The sequence below is a fragment of the Oryctolagus cuniculus genome, chromosome 14, assembly GCF_051225735.1.
Source record: "Oryctolagus cuniculus isolate XC-2025 breed Fujian yellow rabbit chromosome 14, ASM5122573v1, whole genome shotgun sequence".
Classification (NCBI taxonomy): Eukaryota; Metazoa; Chordata; class Mammalia; order Lagomorpha; family Leporidae; genus Oryctolagus; species Oryctolagus cuniculus.
The window spans coordinates 13153119-13168364 of record NC_142880.1 but is presented as its reverse complement, the minus strand read 5'-3'; the positions used below and the strand labels follow the sequence as shown (position 1 = coordinate 13168364).

The following is a 15246-nucleotide window of genomic DNA, read 5'->3' as shown; positions in this document are numbered from 1 at the left end:
TTCTTTCTTTTCTTTCTTTTCTTTCTTTTCTTTCTTTCTTTCTTTTCTTTCTTTCTTTCTTTCTTTCTTTCTTTCTTTCTTTCTTTCTTTCTTTCTTTCTTTTCTTTCTTTGACAGAGTTAGTGAGAGAGAGAGAGAGACAGAAAGGTCTTCCTTCCGTTGGTTCAGCCCCCCAAATGGCTGCAATGGCAGGAGCTATGCTGATCCGCAGCTAGGAGCCAGGTGCTTCCTCCTGGTCTCCCATCCAGGTGCAGGGCCCAAGCACCTGGGCCATCCTCCACTGCTTTCCTGGGACTGGAAGAGGGGCAACCGGGACAGAATCCGGTGCCCCAACCGGGACTAGAACCCTGGGTGCCAGCGCCGCAGGCAGAGGATTAGCCTAGTGAGCCACGGTGCCGGCAAATGACTCCAGCTTCTTGCTAATGCCCACTCTGGGAGGCAGCGATGGATTGAGTTCCCAGCTGCCAGTTTCAGCCTGGCCCAGCCATAGCTGTTGTGGGCATTTGGGCAGTGAACCAGTAGATGGGAGCTCTATCTCTCTGCCTTTCAATAAAGAGATAGATATCTTAAAAAAGAAACAGGGGAAAGAGTTGAACAGTGGCACTGAACGATGGGAAAGTGTGGACTGTGTTAGGCACTAAATCTTATGTGTAGGGCTTAGAAGTTGAGGGTCAGGTGTGGGGAGATGGGACCAGATCAATAAGGAGGAGCTAGGTCATAGCAAGACTCGGAGGCCTGAGCTGAGGTTTTAATTTCAATCAGAAAGAAGAGGAAATCATTGGGGAATTTGAAGTAGTGGGTGACCTCACCAGATCTGGGTTTTAGAAAATGCATCCTGAGAAACGAGTGGGTTGGATGGAGTTGGGGTCAGGCAGGACAGGGCGAATGGTGGGAAGGCCAGTGAGAAGGCTGCTCTGATAGCTAAAACAACACACATGAAATGCTTGCTGTACGGTGATGTTGCTGGAGTGGAGAAGAGGCAGGGAGAGATGCCAAGTGAATGAATTCATGCGACCTGGAGAAAAAGGTGGGGTGGGGAATGAGGGGCAGCAGGTAGAGGGAAAGAGGGCTTGAGGCTTCTGCTTCAATCCCTTTCATCTCATCTCCTTAGCAACAGTGTTTTCTCCTTTTAGTTGGGAAGAATTTCCGTCTGCTGTCATAGTGCTGGCTCAGTTGTGTTTTTCGTAGTTATATCATGGTCGAGTGCGTACTGTGATGCAGTATTTCTCCATAGAAGATAATCATCTGTGCCTGCCCATATCTCCCCAGCGTCCTCCAGAGGTCACCTGTGGCCTTGATGGACAGTTCCTGTAAAAACCCAAAGCTCTGCATCTGAAACCCTGGGTGCTTCTGCTGAGGGCCTTCTCTGCACTGGAGTGCGCCTGACATGTGCTCAGGGCAGGCCTGAGTGTCTGGGAGACCTTGGTCTCAAGAGCAAGCCTCCACCACAGAGACCCAGGAGGTTGGCAATAAGTCTCCTTCCCAGTTCCCTAGCTGACCACAGCAAGAGTGGACTTCACACAGCCACTCCTGGCTCTCCTCCTCTCTCTTCCCAATTTATCAGTCCCTTACCTTGTTTCTGAGGTCATCTTGCAAATAAACTACTCACACTCAAAACCATGTCCCAGTACCTCCTTTGGGGAAAATGTAAATCTAGGTACTCACTCCTCAAAATTACCCAGGGAGCATGGTGGGAATTGTCCCTGTCTCCCTCTTGTATGTATTCAAGCAGGTGCGTATAGAGGTTGGACTGATCGTCCACATCACTTGGCTGGTGAGTGCTAAAACCTAGGTTCAGATCCGAAGCCTGTGGTCTTAGCACTAGGCTGCACCACCAGCCCTTAAGTCCAAGGTGCAAGCTAAGCACCACCAACCACGGAGTGAAAGTCAGACGCTGTCTGCTGGTGCCTCTTAGGTGACCCTGAAGCCGACTACAGTCTTCTCCCTATGACCATCACCAGCGCTAGGTCTGAGACTTGCCTGCCAGCACATCTTCCTTTTCCTCACACCCGCGTCACAGGATTGAAAACTCACTGTGTAGATTTTTTACGCTTAACTAGAGACGATCGTAGCAGAATTCATCAGATCGCGTTTGAAGGTCAACTCTCAGCACCTGGTTGCAGAAAGTGGTCTGATGCATCAACTCTTCTCAGTCCTTTGCTCTACTTGTCAGGATCTCCCCCTGCAGTGCCTTGGTTTGGCTCTTGGTTAAGAATTTAAGTGAAGGGCTAGCATTGTGGTGCAATGCTTTAAGCAGCTGCCTGAGACCATGCCAATGTTCCATAGGAGTGCTGGTTGGTTTCCTGGCTGCTCCACTTCTCAACCAGCTCCATGCTAATACACCTGGGAAAGAAGCAGATGATGGCCCAAGTCCCTGGGCCCCTGCCACCCACGTGGGAGACCAGGATGGAGTTCCAGGCTCTTGACTTTGGCCTGGCCCAGACTCAGCTGTTGCGGCCATTTGGGAAGCAAACCAGCAGATGGAAGATTTCGCTCTCATTGTGTAACCATGCCTTTTAAGTAGATAAATAAGTCAATCCAAAAGAAAAAAAAATAACTTGAAGAGAAAATGAGCAATGAAAGGAGAATGGCAACTGCTATTTGAGGTCAAGGAAACAGTGATGTCAAGAACTCAGAAGCATCTCAGAATGTTCTCTCCCTGCTTGCCCTAAAAGTGATCCATGTCCAGGGAAGTGTGAAGGGGAACACTGGAAAGCACATGATTTAACCTCCATGCCTTCACCAACCCGCTGTGTGGCATTGAAACCCATTATGTTTCAATATCCTATACAAAAACTGAAATTGAGCAATAAATATACCTCTTAAGGTAACATTGAAATAAATACTGTGTCTTTGAAATATTTGCAGCATTGAGAACTTGGGACTGAATGGGTTGAATCAAATCACCTAACTTCAGGGCTGGAGCTGTGGTGTAGAGGGTAAAGTTGCCACCTGTGGTGCTGGCATCGCATGTGGATGCTGGTTCAAGTCCAGGCTGCTCTTCTTCTGATCCAGCTCTCTCTATAGCCTGGGAAAGCTGTAGAAGATGGCCCAAGTGCTTGGGCACCTGCACTCATGTGGGAGACCCAGAAGAATCTCCACACTCCTGGTTTCAGACTGGTGCAGGTTGGGCCATTGTGGCCGTTTAGGAAGTGAACCAGCGGATGGAATAACTTTCTCTCTGTCTCTCCCTCTCTCTGTCTGTAACTCTGCCTCTCAAATAAACAGATAAATAGATCTTGTTTTAAAAATCAAGATATAGAGTTGTCAGCTATAACAAGAAAAATATCTAAAGTAGGTGATCTATAAGTTCCTGACTGTTTTTCACATTTCTGTGGTCCTATCAAGTCCTGAGATTGAGTTACTTGAATGAAGGAAACTCGGTTTCAAATATACCATCCCACTTTCAAGTCCCTGCAACCTGTTTTGCTCTTTCCTAAGTTCATGCTTTTTTTCCCTTTGATTTCCTTTCTACCTGAAATGCTTTGTCTTCTTTTATAAAATTTCCATCCAACTTTGAAAATCCCTTGTCTTAATGATTGCAGAAATAATTGTGCCCTCTGAATCTCTAAGCATTTATTATCACACCACTCATTCATGCGGCACTTAGCATTTATAGCAGAAGAAAACTCTGCAAGAGACATTTCAGCAGGCGTAGAATATGGGTTTAATTGCTGGAGAAGTGGTTGGGAGCATAGTTCTCAACGTGTGGTGGACGAATCACATCGAGTTCTGGGGACTCGACTGCTTTCTCTTTCACTGATCAGTCCCGTGCCAGCATGTCATAGCACTCCAGGCTGAACATAATTAGTATATAAATGAGTTCAAATGCCTGTGTAGGACATAATACACAAAATGAAGCAGTGCATTTGCAATAAAATTACGAGTGAAGAGACCTCCCCATAAGAAGGAGTGTGGAAGTACCACCTGGAGGGGGTAGTGGAGCCCTGGCTGGGGTGGGGGTTGGCGGGGAGATGGGGACAACACCAGTATTGCCAGGTCTTCCATTTTTTGAGAAAACTCAGAAACAGAAAGGCTTCCTTGTTTATTCCTGATTGCTAAATGTTAGCAGCAGAACCCAACATTTTAAATGTTTTTTCTGTGAGTTTTTGCAGCAGGGAGGTGATCATTAGGCTGTGGTCATCTCTTCTTCAGCCTGTTGCAATCCAACTTGTCCCCGGTGATCACTCCCCCTAAAAGGGGTCTGCCCAGCTCTGTGACCCTAGCCAGCTGCCTTTGTCTGAGGGTGAAACATATACCAAATGGCCAGAGTGTTTTATGTCTATGATATCAGCCCCACAGCCCACAAGTGTGCAAGCTGTGCATGAGAAAACACCCAGAAAAACCAACCCACGAGAACAACACGAAGTGATCCATGAATATTTTTGAATATGTTTTATTTAATTTTTTTCTTTTGAGAGCAGAGAGACAGAGCTATAGCCACACTGGCTGTAAACAACAGATGGGAAGGAGAAGCAGGCAAGGAGACATCGCAGAGCGAGGTTCAGGAAGAAATTTGGCCTCAGCTTGCAGGTAAGTCTGTACATCTAAGATGGTTCTCACCTGACAGTTCTCCTAATTAGAATAAAATGTCGAAATACATTTTGTATAAATAGAAACACTGTGACTATTTTGGCTGATGTTGTGGTGTAGTGGGTAAAGCTGCTGCCTATGATGCCGGCATCCCATGGGGCGCTGGTTCAAGTTCTGGCTGCTCCACTTCTGATCCAGATCCCTGCCTCTCTGGGAAAGCAGTGGAAGATGGTCCAAGTCCTTGGGCCCCTGCACCCACGTGGGAGCCCAGGAGGAAGCTCTGGCTTCAGCCTGGCCCAGCCCCAGCTGTTGTGGCCATTCAGGGAGTGAACTATTGGATGCAAGACCGTGCTCTCTCTCAGTCTTTCCCCCTACCCCCTCTATCGCTCTGTAACTCTGCCCTTCAAATAAATAAATAAATCTTTTTTAAAAATGGAAGTAATTTTTAATGCTTCTTTTCCCAGCCTCACCTAATTCTGTTTGGTTTATGCTATTTTATGTTATTCTTTCTTGTTTCCCTGTTCCTTCTTCCTCTGTAAGATGAAAGGAAACGGTGCAGGCATGTGTTGGAACTTGATGCCTCCTCAGTGATGTCAATGACTTCCTTGCTGAATGAAATGAGAGTTTCTGAAACTATTTTCTCATTTTTTTGTGTGTGATGCCCAATGTAATGGTTGCTACAATATTTTCAAGCTTAATCTGAATTATTAACATCTCCGTCATTGCTTTCTTAAATATAGACAATTGACATAACAAATTAAGCCCCAATTTGTATCATGGGACAAACCTGTGATGTAAACACCCAGTATTGATCCATCTTTTTTTTTGGACAGGCAGAGTGGACAGTGAGAGAGAGAGAGAAAGGTCTTCCTTTACCGTTAGTTCACCCCCCACTGGCTGCTGCGGCCAGCGCACCGCGCTGATCCGAGGCCAGGAGCCAGGTATTTCTCCTGGTCTCCCATACGGGTGCAGGGCTCAAGGACTTGGGCCATCCTCCACTGCACACCCAAGCCACCGCAGAGAGCTGGACTGGAAGAGGAGCAGCTGGGACAGAATCCGGCACCCCGACCGGGAATAGAATCCCGTGTGCAGGTGCCACAGGCAGAGGGTTAGCCTACTGAGCCGCGGCACTGGCCCTCAGTATTGATCCATCCATGCAAGATCATTGAGGGGCTGGCGTTGTGGTGTAGTGGGCTAAGCCTCCCCCTGTGATGCCAGTATCCCAGGTGGTCACTGGTTTGTGTCCCTGCTGTTCCTCTTCTGATCCAGCTCTCTGCTTATGGCCTGGGAAAGCAGTAGAAGATGGCCCAAGTGCTTGGGCCCCTGCACTCACATGGGAGACCTGGAGGAAGCTCCTGGCTCCCGGCTTTGGATCAACTTAGCTCAGGCCCTTGCAGCCATTTGGGGAGTAAACCAGTGGGTAGAAAACCTTTCTCTCTGTCTCTCCCTCTCTCTGTCTGTAATTCTACCTCTCAAATAATCATTGAAGATGCCAGTCAAAAGGTACTATATGGTATTTCCACTACTTATGTATATAAATGTGTATTTATGTATATGTAAAATGATGCTATTTCAAAAAGCTTGTGGAAAAATAAAATTGACAGGTAAGTTTAGGAGTGGGTATCAGGGGGCGGGTCAAGCTGCCACTTGCGATGCTGGCATCCCATATTGGAGTGGTTTGGGCAATTGTTGGAGTCCTGGCTGTTCTGGTTCCAACCCAGCTCCCTGCTAATGTGCCTGGGAAAGCAGAAGATGGCCCAAGTCCTTGTGCCTCTGCCACCCACGTGGGAGACCAGGATGAAGCTCCTGGCTTCTGGCTCCCACATGGTCCTGTCCTGGTTGTTGTGGCCATCTGGGGAGTGAACCCATGGATAGAAGACCACTTTCTCTGTCTCTCCTTCTCTGTCACTCTACATTTCAAATAAATAAATTAAATGTGTATTTTTAAAAAGATGTTTATTTTAGCGCAAAATAGGAAATTCATACATAGTTTTTTCACAATGCGCAGGTTTCTGTAAGCTTTTTGGAGACTGCTTGTGTGTCTGTGAAAATATCCATATTAAATATAAATAACTGTGGCCAGCCCTTGTGGTGCAGTGCATTCAGCCGCTGTCTGCGGTGCTAGCATCCCACGTGGTTGGTTCCAGTCCTAGCTGCTCCCTTTCAGATCCAGCTCCCTGCTAATGCTCCAGGGAAAGCAGTGGAGGATGGTCCAAGTGCTTGAACCCCTACACCCACATGGAAAACCTAGAAGAAACTCCTGGCTCCTGGCTTTAGACCAGCCAAGCTCCGGCTGTTGAGGTCATCTGGGGAGAGACCCAGGCGATGGAAAACCTCTCTCTCTGTCTCTCCCTCTCTCGTGAGAACTCTGCCTTTCAAATAAATGGAATAAATCTTAAAATATATATAAGTTGCTGCAACAGCATGGATCATACTAAAACAATTAGAAAATACTGAGTTTTATTTTTTGCTTTTGTGTTTAATTTGTGTCATTATTTTATATGGTTTAATTTTTACTAATGTTTATGTTCAGCATCCAGCTCACAGAGTCCCTGAATATGTCACAACATATTCAGTGCACTAACACAAGTTAGTGCACTAACACAAGGTTCCAGTGCACTAACACAAGGCGGCTCCAGCTTTCCATTGACACCGGCATTCTCTCGGTTCCTGGGTTACTCCACAGTCTTTCCTACCTCAGGACATTTGCGTCTACTCTTCTCTGCTCTTCGGTTCCTCACAAGACTGGATTCTGACCCTGGTTCTGGCATCATGGACTTTCTCACCTTATTCTCTTCACAGAGATTCAGCAGTAACTAGTCCTGAAAACCACGTATGCATTTATGATATTTGCTTATTTAAATGAACGATTCATGCTACAGCAAAACAAGAATTCCAACAATGCAAAAATGTATCCCAGGGGCACTTCCACTTCAAGGAAGATGGGAGAGATGGACTTTTCCAATTATGACAGAAAACACAGGTGTCATGTATGAAACATATGGATGAAGATTCTGACAGGTAAGGGAAGGTGGAAGTGCCACGGATCTCAGGACCCGAGGAGGAATGTGTGGTTGCTCCATGGGTGTTTCTGGTTGCTTCCCATGTCCCAGATTGGGTGCTGTGGAAGTCAACAACCTGGAAATGCCAGTGGGCACAGGCAGGTCTCAGAAACACAGCACTCCCATGAGCCAGAGGAGCAGAGGAAGGGCAGGCCACCAGGAGAGGAAACTTAGAAAATAACCAAGTCGGGGCTGACACTGTGGCGCAGAGGGTTAATCCTCTGCCTGCAGTGCCGGCATCCCATGTGGGCACCAGTTCGGGTCCTGGAAGCTCCTCTTCCAATCCAGCTCTCTGCTTTGGCCTGGGAAAGCAGTAGAGGATGGCCCAAGTGCTTGGGCCCCTGTACCCGCATGGGAGACGCAGAAGAAGCACTTGGCTCCTGGCTCTGTCTCTCTCTCATTGTCTATAACTCTACCTCTCAAATAAATTAATTAGAAAAAAAAAAGAAAAGAAAATAACCAAGGCACTGCTGTAAGCACTACAGGAACGACTGAGGCCCCAACCCCACCCACCCCAGTAAAGCCAAAGGGGGAGATTTGAACTTGACCTATTTATGGCTTTATTCTCCTGTAGTGCGCCTTCCTTGGAGAAAGTTTGTTGAGATAATCATATCATTCCACAGCTTCCTTTTTTTTTTTTTTAATTTTATTTTGAAAGGCAGAGTTGCAGAGAGAGAGAGAGAGAGAGAGAGAGAGGGAGACACAGAAAGAGAGGTCTTCCATGCTTCAGCTCATTCCTCAAATGGCTGCCATGGCTGGAGCTGCACCAGGCTGAAGCCAGGAGCCGTGAGCCAGGAGCTTCTTCCCGGTCTCCCACGTAGGTGCAGGGGCCCAAGCACTTGTGCCATCTTCTGCTGCTTTCCCAGGCCCATTAGTAGGGAGCTGGATTGGAACTGGTCTGCACCTCCTTTTGTTTCACTTGGTAAAACGTTTCAAGTGAGTACACACTCATCTGTCTTATTGTTTTTAACAGGTGCATAATAATTTCAAGGTGTGAATGTAAAGAATATATTCAACTTGCTTTCTGTTCATGGGCATTTAGTGGTTTTCCAATCCTTTTCTCTTATAAGCTGCATAAATAGGTTTATAAGTACTTTATGCACAAGTGCAAGTATATCTAGAGTACAATTTCTGAGAATAAATGTTCCAAAGGGTGTATACGTTTTAGGTTTCAATATATACTATATCCAAGATTCTCAAAAAAACTTGTCCCAAATTGCTTAACCTCCACAAATGTTTAAGGAAACCCTGTCCTGCTACACTTTCCAGAGTGAATTCATGTTACCAAGTTTAGATCTTTGCAAATCCAGTGGATGAAAATACGTATCTTATTATATTTGGAGCATTTACCTTATTTATAGAAAAGCTGAACAAGTCGTGTGTGAGAAAGCTGTTTGTGTTCCTTTCTGTGTGAGCTGTCTTCTCAAATAGCTGTACTAGAGAAACATATGCTATGTACAACAGAATGTAATGCACCACAGATGAAATAATATGTCACCGTTGTGTCTTCTTATTTTACACAGTATCTTGTATCCTATTGAATTTTACTTGTAGAGTTTCTTACACAGTTTGGAAACATACATGTGTATTTTCTTGCCCTATCTTATGCAAGCTACTAGGGTGACTTGTGACTCTTTATCTACGTTCACAAAGCTTATCTTTAATGTTCGGATATTGACTGGTTTAAGTCTTAAATATATATTTTTCATTCCTTTCTCTTCTGGTACCACTTCACAGGTTCTACCGTAAATATACCTTTTTCTTCTTCAAATTACTACCTTTTATTTGTTTAATAGCCTAATTCTGCCTACAGCTTTCTCCCTCCCCACTCTTCTCTCCTCCCCCCTTTCTTCCCCTGCATCTCTCTTTCTCTTCATATTTAAGCTGCTGCTACAGTAATCATTTTATATAATTAGATGCCCCAATTTGGGGAGAAAGAAAAGAATTTTTCAGGAACATTATGGTTTATTAAACTAAAAGAACCATCATTTTCCTCCTGCTCTTGATGTTGCCTTGATATTGTATGTAGGTGGCAGCTAAAAATAATCCTATTAATATTCCCTTCTATATTGTATTCACTAGCATGTTTAGTGCCTCATTACTAATGAGAATTCATCAAAAAATAATGCAAAATTCTTTGCTTCTGATTGTTGTAATAAGAGCACCATTTGAGTTCACAGACAACCTGTGAATCTACAAATAAGAAAATCTAAATAAAACTTACTTGAAACCCAGAAATATAAAATCATACAGAGAAGAGAGGTTATATTTCTTTTTCCTTAGCCAAGACTCACAAAAGTGGACTGCAGACCACTGCTAGCTGCTACATTTTTTAAAGGATTTATTTATTTGAAAGGCAGAGTTACAGAGAGGCAGAAGCAGAGAGAGAGGTCTTCCGTCTGCTGGTTCATTTCCCAATGGCCACAACGGCTGGAGGTGGGCCACTTCGAAGCCAGCAGCCTGGAGCTTCTTCCAAGTCTCCCATGCAGGTGCAGGGGCCCAAGAATTTGGGCCATCTTCCACTGCTTTCCCAGGCCATAGCAGAGAGCTGGATCGGAAATAGAGCAGCTGGGTCTGGAACTGAATGTTTTGGTTTGAAGAGCATATCTAAGGACTGGTGCTGCGGCATAGCAGGTAAAGCCGCTGCCTGTAGTGCCGGCATCCCATATGGGCTCTGGTTCAGAAGCTGGCTTTTTTCACATACAGGTCTACGATGCATCTGAAGTTAATTTTTGTGTATGGTGAGAGGTAGGAATCAAGGTGCATGTGTGTGTGTGTGTGTGTGTGTGTGTGTGTGACGCTGCAGCATCATTTGTTGCAAAAGTCTTTTTTTTTTCCCACTGAATTCTGTTAGTGTATTTGTAGGGAATCCATTGTCAGTTTGAGTAGGTTTACCCTATAGATACATGTTTCTGCTCTTTCTCTAATAGTCTCTTCATTGTTATGCCCCATTAATTTTGAAAAGCAGAGGCCTTTTCTTAATTCTACTGCTTATCTTCTGTTCATTACTTAAATTTGTCAACTATTCACATTCTTTGTGGGGAACAACAAAGGCATTGACATCAGGGAGACTTATGAGAGAGACAGAGAAAGAAACAGAGAGAGAGAAGGACAAACAGAGCTCCCAGGTCCTAGTGTACTCCCCATTCAGCTGTGTTAATGCTAGCAGGCAGCATTTGCTGGCTCAAGTAGTTGCTATCCACATGGGAGACCCACGTGGAGTTACTGGTTCTTGGCTTCGGTTTGGCCCAGCCCTGGCTGTTGGAGCCATTTGGGGGAATGGACCAGCCTGGCAAAGATCTCTCTCTCTGCCTTTAAAATGGATGAAAGTAAGGAAACATTTAACACATCTGATGCATCCTGCGTGGTCCCTGTGCTTCTTCCTAGGTAGAAGATCTAGGAGAGGGCTGCCTCAATAAGCTGACCAACTGCAAGGCTGCTGAACACCCAGCGTGCTGTCACTGGATAAAACACACGAGAGAGTTTCTGGGCTAAGTCCCTGAGACTGTGTGCATGGTTGTTAGAGCAGTTGGCCTGCCCTACCTCATGCACATGCTCAAGACTCACATCTTCAGGGGCCAGTGCTGTGGCACAGCGGATAAAGCCGGCACCTGCAGTGCCAGAATCCCATATGGGCACCAGTTCGAGACCTGGCTGCTCCACTTCCGATCCAGCTCTGGGAAAGCAGTGGAAGATGGTCCAAGCCTTTGGGCCCCTGCACCCGTGTGAGAGACCCGGAAGAAGTTCCTGGTTCCTGATTGGTGCAGCTCTGTTGCGGCCATCTGGGGAGTGAACCATTGGATGGAAGACCTCTCTCTCTCTGCCTCTCCTCTCTCTATGTAACTCTGACTTTCCCTAAAGGGAAAGAGAAAGTGAATCTGCTTGGGAGCAGCTGAGCTAGCGCCCTCCGAGGCCAAGCCTGCCCATCCATCTCCGCATGCGCCTTAAGCAGCAGGAAACTTGGCCCGCCCAACCAACCGTGGGGACACCAGAGCTCGGCCATTCCTGCCCAACGCAGAACCCTTGTGAGGGGCGCTTTTAAAAACTGAGGATTTCTGTCTGCATTAAGGCCTTGTCACCACCACTCTGCGCTCTGAGGTCTCCAGGTCCAATCCGCCTTCCTTCTGCTTGGTACTGAAGCTGGAAGACCCCCGCTCCCTCCTGCTGGCCACACCTCTCTCCCTCACAGGTGCTTCCTGGCCTGTCCCACGATGATAATCCTGTTATCCAGACCTCGGAGGACCAGAAGGGACACAGCTGGCGGTCATGTAATACCAGCTCAAAAGTCACTTTCTCAGAGACCTTCTCAAACCTCCACTATTTAAGCTCTGGTCACCCCTGTTGCACGTTCCTGTCTCAATTTCTTTGTAGAATTTGACATTGTACCCTTTACATTTTTAATTTTTTTTCCCCGAATAGACTTTTATAAAGTAGCTTACAGGTATCTTTTTTTTTTTTTTTTTTTGATAGGCAGAGTTAGACAGTGAGAGAGAGACACAGAGAAAGGTCTTCCTTTCCATTGGTTCACCCCCCATATAGCCGCTATGGCCAGTGTACTGCGCTGATCTGAAGCCAGGAGCCAGGTGCTTCTTCCTGGTCTCCCATTGGGGTGCAGGGCCCAAGGACTTGGGCCATCCTCCACTGCCTTCCTGGGCCACAGCAGAGAGCAACCGGGACAGAATTCGGTGCCCCAACCGGGACTAGAACCCCGGGGTACTGGTGCTGTAGGTGGAGGATTAGCCTAGTGAGCTGCGGCGCCAGCCATATAGTGAACCTTTAAGTTAAATATATTTTGATTCAAAATATGAAAGTCTCACTTTAATTTCCAAGTGGACTGAGTGTTGTCCAATAGAATTTCTTTAATTTTGCATTAACAGAATTCGTGAACAAGGTATACTAAATTTAGTACAGAAGGACAGTAGCCACCTTCTCCTCTTTTCATTTCGACTGTGAAAACACAGGGACCGCAGTCAGTTCACCTTTCCTATACCATTTCTGAATTTGCTAAAGATATACTATAGCAAAGGAAGAGTGCTGAAAGATAGGTAGTATGAGAAATGGTGGTGGTTGGGGTCAGTGCCAGTTCTAGTCCCAGCTGCTCCTCTTCCTTTACCCGTTACGCCACAGCACCTGCCTCCACTCATGTTCTTTAAAAATAAATTTTCTATTTTACTTTTAAAAACATTGGGCTGTATAACTGTGCTGAGACAATACATTTGTCTTGCTTTTTTTTTTTGTTTCCTGTTTTTAAAAAATATATTGTATTAACTATGTCTTAGGTTGAGTTCTTTAAGGAAGTGACTGTGAGATCTGCATAACTGGGGTTTACTGGGGCAGCGTCTCAGAAACAAGACCTGTGGGGACTGACAGAGGCAGAACTGGGCAGAGGGAACAGGGGCGCTGTGATGCAGTCAAAGCAGAGGCCTCAGCCAGCTCTACAGGGCGCCATGATGTTGGAGAAGCCCTTCCCCTCAGAGTTCACCTGGATTGAGGCCAGGAAGCCAGGCTCTTCCCTTTCATATTGGCCTGTCTTTGGATAAATTCTGCCTCCAGGGAGACTTTGTAATCTGGCTGAAGGCACCTACTTTTGGGAAAGGGCAATTTACCAGGAGGAACTGAGCTGGGTGTTTTCAGCTGCCCAAATTTCTGGAAGCTGGGGGAATAGGTTCTTTGGTTCTGAAGACAGGAAGGCGGGTGGGCTATAGCACTGACTACAGCCTGATAATGCATTATTTTAGTTTATGTCATTTTAAAGCCATGGTATTCTTACTAACCTTTATTTTTAAAAAGAATTTCTAGTTACATTAGTTTTTCTTTTACAGTGAAGAAATATTTCTTTATCAACTCACTGAACATATTTAAGTTCTCTTTATCCATTTCTGTCTATTGGTTGGAATCCATTCAGCTTTTCTTCCCTCTAGGCCTACTCCATCAATTTATTTTAAATCTCTCATTTTTCTTTTTTCATTGATTTAGGAGGTGTATTAATTTTCTATCATTGCTATAACTAATTACTATAATTTTAGTGCCTTAAAACAACACTTGCATACTATTTTTTTTTAAGATTTCTTTTATTTATTTGAAGACAGAGTTACAGAGAGAGGTAGAGACAGAAAGAAGGGTCTTCCATCCGATGGTTCATTCCCCAGATGGCCTCAACAGCCGAAGCTGTGCTGATCCGAAGCCAGGAGCCAGGATCTTCTTCCGGTCTCCCATGTGGATGCAGGGGCCCAAGGATTTGGGCCATCTTCTACTGCTTTCCCAGGCCGTAGCAGAGAGCTGGACTGGGAGAGGGGCAGCCGGGACTTCAACCGGTGCCCATATGGGATGTCGGCGCTTCAGGCCAAGGCTTTAACCCACTTCACCACAGTGCTGCCGCCCCATTTCCTTTCTAGCTGTTGGCCAGAGGTCATCTCAACTTTTAGAAGCAGTCCATATCTGATTCTATAGATTTCCTGTGCAAATTATTTCTGTGAAATCCATTTTGCTATTATTATATCTTATAATCATTGTTCTCTCAAATGTGATGATCAGCTACTTACTGAATTCTTTTTATCAATTCCAATAGCTTCTTTGGTATTCTTGGATTTTCCAGGTGTTATATAATTCATACACAATGTTAATTTCATGTGGCACTTCTTCCCCTTGTTTTATTGCATCATTCATGAGAATTTCAAGGATAATATTGATAACCATTTTAATGGTTTCTGTGGCAGACTTGCTAATCCCATTTTATGTTTAGTAACAGATGGTATGACCTCATGTTTTATCAGGGAACATGGCATCCAAACTAGAGAGCTCTTCTCAGCCTCCCTTACAGCAAGCAAGTAGTGGCCATGTCACTAGTTTCCACGGCTTAAATGTGAAGAGAAGTGATGCGTGTGACTTCCCTATCATTCCCTTAACAGGGTATGGCACTGACGACATTTGACCTTAACAAGTAAAAACACATTTTCCCAAATTACTTGTCCACAGTGTCATTCTCTATGAAATGACCATAAGCATCTCACAAAACTCTAGTGTTCCGGGGATCAAGGTTGAGAAACCCTAATGTTCCATTCTAAGTGTGTTATTCAGCATGGTAAAAAAAAAAAAAAAAAAAAGCACTGTCCATACCTGCTTTATTAATATGTATCTTAGAATGAGTAAGGGATATTTTGTCCTTGAGATCATCTCGGTTATCTAGCATTATGATTATTTAATAGATTTATATGTTGAATTCTTCATAAACACACTCTATTTAATGATAGCGAACTGTGTCGTTAAGAGGACACCAAACGTTTTGCTAACATCTAGGACCCAAAGGAACATCAACTGCAGCCAGCCACTGGGGACACAATGAATGACGTGCATAAACTCGGTCGCAAGTGAGCCTGCGTAGGATGCTGAGGGTTGGGTTGGCCGCAAAAATTAAGCTCACGTCTCTGAGAGCACCTGCACCGGTCTCCTCCCCGCCATTCCCTACCTGGGAGCTGTCCACACGCCGGCCCGCAAAGGATTCGGGGAAAAAGCAGCTGGCCAATCTAAGGGGCCGGAGGGCACGGGAGAGGCGGGCACAAACGCTCCTTTGACTGACGCTAAAGCCATCCAATGAAAATAGGGCGTAGTGCCGAGCGGGGCACAACCTTAGCGGGTTTCGACCAATCCCGCTC

The 15246-nt window shown here is 45.5% G+C and overlaps 1 long non-coding RNA gene across 1 annotated transcript; it reads right to left on the bottom strand.

The window, feature by feature from the left end:
- Nucleotides 1–9911: 9911 nt before the first annotated feature.
- On the bottom strand, nucleotides 9912–15115 carry LOC138845139 (uncharacterized). Its single transcript, XR_011381919.2, has 2 exons — nucleotides 15060–15115; nucleotides 9912–10142 (listed from the first exon to the last, which is right to left on the bottom strand). It is a non-coding gene; the product is annotated as an uncharacterized LOC138845139 (long non-coding RNA).
- Between the last annotated feature and the right edge of the window lie 131 nt (nucleotides 15116–15246).